Source organism: Balaenoptera acutorostrata, chromosome 19 (genome assembly GCF_949987535.1).
Source record: "Balaenoptera acutorostrata chromosome 19, mBalAcu1.1, whole genome shotgun sequence".
Lineage (NCBI taxonomy): Eukaryota > Metazoa > Chordata > Mammalia > Artiodactyla > Balaenopteridae > Balaenoptera > Balaenoptera acutorostrata.
Genome location: NC_080082.1, coordinates 63,663,930 through 63,667,946, shown reverse-complemented (window position 1 = coordinate 63,667,946; position 4,017 = coordinate 63,663,930).

Here is a 4,017-nt window from a genome sequence, read left to right as displayed (position 1 = left end):
GCCGAGGTCCCCCCCCGCCCCCCCACGCGCCCTCTCTCCTCCGCCTCCTCCTCCTCTCCGCCTCCCCCCGCCACCTCGTCCTTTCTCTCCCGCACGCTGACATCACCATCCGGGGACTCCGGGCCCTTCCCCAAAGTTAACCCTTTCGGAGGGGGGAGGGAGGAGCGGGGGCAGGGGGCGGGCCTGGGAGCTGGAGGGATGGAGAGGAGGTGGGAGGATGCTGGGAGGGATGCAGGGATGCAGGAGAGACGATGGAGGGACAGAGATGCGGAGCAAACAGGCAGGGGCTGAGGTGGAGCTACACAAAGGGAGATGAAGTCTGACAGGAGTCAGGGAAAGAGACAGATGGCAAAGGGAGATGGAGACCACCAGAAACAGGGATGGGGCAAGAGAGGGAGATGGGGGAACACGCAGGCAGCCAGAGACAGGCAGAGACAGGAGAGATGGGGGGTGGTCAGAGAGACAGGGAGATGGAGAAAAGGAGAGAAGGTGATGGGGAGAGACAGAGATGCAGAAAACCAGAGATAGAAATGGAGAGAGACCGAGATGAAGGGAAAGAGAGTTGGAGAGACAGGGAGTAGGGGGTGGGGGATAGAGGCAGAGAGATATGGAGAGACAGATGCGAAGAGAGATGAACAGAGAAAACAGAGCCAGAGATGGGGAGAGACCCAGAGTAATGGAGGGGAGACCACAGAGAGACAGCAGTGGAGACACAGAGAGATGGGGGAGAGAAACTAACAAAAATAGAGGGATGGGGCAGAGAGGGACAAGATGTAACGGTAAGGCACAGGGAAAGATGGCAGGGGAGGATGGAGGGTCAGAGAGCAGGAGAAAAGTGGGAGACAGAGATGGAAAGGGACCAGGGGGGAGGAACAAAACAGAGAGACAAGTGGAGGGAGAACTGGAGAGAGACAGAGAGATGTAGAAAGAGAGACTGACAAAGAGAGATAGAGGTGGGGACCACAAAAGATGGGGGATACATACAGGTGAAGGGCTAGATGCTGGGGGGAGATGGGACAGATTGGAGGGGCAGAGAAAAGGGGAGACAGAAGCAGAGAGAGGGAAAGCATTTGGGGAATTGCTGATCCAAGGCTCATCTCTGTTCCCCCAGACCCACAAGCTGCCCACCCAGGCCTCCGTTCCCCACTAGCATCAGGACCCTGTATCCACCCACAGCCCAGGGTGCCGGTTTTTAGATCATCTTGGATCCATACCTCCATTTAGGATCCACGATCCTCCTACAGAGAAACTTCCAGAACCCCTTGAGGTCCCTGTGTGTGTGTGTGTGTTTAAAATTTTTTATTTATTATTTATTTATTATTATTATTTTTTTATTTTTGGCTGTGTTGGATCTTCGTTTCTGCGCGAGGGCTTTCTCCAGTTGCGGTGAGTGGGGGCCACTCTTCATCGCGGTGCGCGGACCTCTCACTATCGCGGCCTCTCCTGTTGCGGAGCAGAGGCTCCAGACGCTCAGGCTCAGTAATTGTGGCTCACGGGCCCAGCTGCTCCGCGGCATGTGGGATCTTCCCAGACCAGGGCCCGAACCCGTGTCCCCTGCATTGGCAGGCAGATTCTCAACCACTGCGCCACCAGGGAAGCCCCCCTGTGTGTTTTTTTAGGCCCCTGTCTATTCTCTGTGCCCACCATTGGATCCCGTAGATCTTCATGTGGGCTCCAATATAATCATATGTCCCACTATAGCTCATCCATGTGCACAGCTAGATTTCCACGTGATCCGGGATTCCCCTGTATCAGACACCCAAAGGTGTTAGGCACCCACTTAATTTCCAAATCACCTATAGAGTGTACCCATGAACCTTAAGTCTCCTAGTCAACCACTTTCATTCCATGAATCTATACTTAGTGCCAAATCTAAGCCAGATACTGTTCTCAGTGTTGAGGGTACAGCAGGGAACCAAATCAACAAAGATCCCTGTCCTATGGAGCTCTCACTGCAGTGGATGAGGCCAGAGATAAACAAGATAAACAATCAAAATATATGGTATGTTGGGAAGTCCCTGGTGGTCCAGCGGTTAGGACTCCGTGCTTCCACTGCAGGGGGCACGGGTTCGATCCCTGTTAGGGGAACTAGGATCCCACAAACCTCGTGGCCAAAAAACAAAACAAAAAAGCACAAAATATATGGTACGTTACAGAGTCGTGATCAGTGATAAAGAGGAAACTAAAGGAGGGAATGGGGACAGGAAATGTTTATTGAGTAATTTTCTACATGATTTTTTAAAAAAATATTTATTTATTTATTTATTTAGGCTGTGCTGGGTCTTAGTTGCGGCACCTGGGATCTTTGTTGCGGCATGCGGACTCTTAGTTGTGGCATGCATGCGGACTCAGTTGCAGCATGCATGCAGAATCTTGTTTCCCGACAAGGGATTGAACCTGGGCCCCCTGCATTGGGAGCATGGAGTCTTACCCACCAGACCACCAGGGAAGTCCCTTTATATGATTTTCACTAGCGTGCCAAGAAAGGCCTCCTCAGTGAAGGGACACTGAAGAAAAATGAGGGTCAGAGCCATGTAGATAAAGTGCCAGGAGCCTTCCAGGCAGAGGAAACAGCAGTGCAAAGGTCCTGTGGCAGGAGTGTGCCCGGTGTGTTACGGGAAGATTGAAGGAGCCAGTGTAGCTGGAGGGGAACAGTGAGAGGAAACGAGGTGAGGAAGCAGATCAAATAGGGCCTTAGATGCAGGGTGACCAGGGAATTCCCTGGTGGTCCAGTGGTTAGAACTCGGCACTTTCACTGCTGGGGCCTGGGTTCGATCCCTGGTCAGGCAACTAAGATCCTGTAAGCCGCATGGCCACAAAAAAAAAAAAAAGAAAAAAGAAGCAGGGTGACCACATGTCCTGGTTTTTGTCTGTTATTCTGCAATTATTAATAGGGTCCGTTTTCACTCTCAAGTGTCTTGCTGTGGATGGGAAATTATATGATCATCCTTCTTACAGGTCATTGTAAAAGCTATGTCTTTTAGAGGGTACCTGGGGAATTTTCATCTAGGCTACCATTATATTAAACATATGTTCATATATGTAATGCTATATACAATTACATGTTATATGTACATATATTATATGGCATTATGTATAATAATATATGTAAATAGTATTATAGCTAGATGGACTTGTACATATGTGTACATAGGTATATTAGGCTGAACAACGGGCCCCCAAAGATGTCCACATCCTAATTCTCAGAACCTGTGAATATGTCACTTACATGGCAAAATGGACTTTGCAGATGTGATTGAACTGAAAATCTTAGATGCGGAGGTTGTCCTGGTTATTTGGGTGGGACCTAAATGTAATCACAAGAGTTCTTATGAGGGAGAGGCATGAGGATCAGAGTCAGAGGAGGAGATGGGATAAGGAAAGGAACAGTAGCCAAAATGATGCAGCCACAATACCAAGAAAGTGGGCAGCCTCTAGATGCTGGAAAAGGCCAGGAAACAGATTCTCCCCTGGAGCCTCCAGAAGAAACACAACCGTGCTGACACCTTGAGTTTAACTATTTTAACTCAGTGAGACCCATTCCGGGCTTCTGAACTGTAAGGTTATAAATCTGTGTTGTTTTAAGTTTTTGGTAATTTGTTAACAGCAGCGACAGGAAATGGATACAATTGGGTACCCAGGGGCCCAGACGCCTGTCTGATAGCTATCCTCCTCAGTGCTACACACACACACACACACACACACACACACACACACACACGGCTTATATGTTTGGTCTTCCCATCTCTGTCCAAAAGATCACTGGGCACATCCCAGACCGAGCAGTGTGCTCAATATATCTGCGACTTGTGGGATCCACCAAAGTTGAGTACAACCTTTTCCTGGAGTGGGAGGGCCTCTTATGGAAGCCTAGAACTAGGGTTTCTCTAAGCCCAGCCCAAAGCAAACACCTCCAAAGACCAGGCACATTCCCAGACCTGAGCCCCAAATCTGGTGCAGGGAGGCCTCGAGCCGCCTAAACCACCTTGCCCGGCTTCAAGAATCACCTCCTTTGCA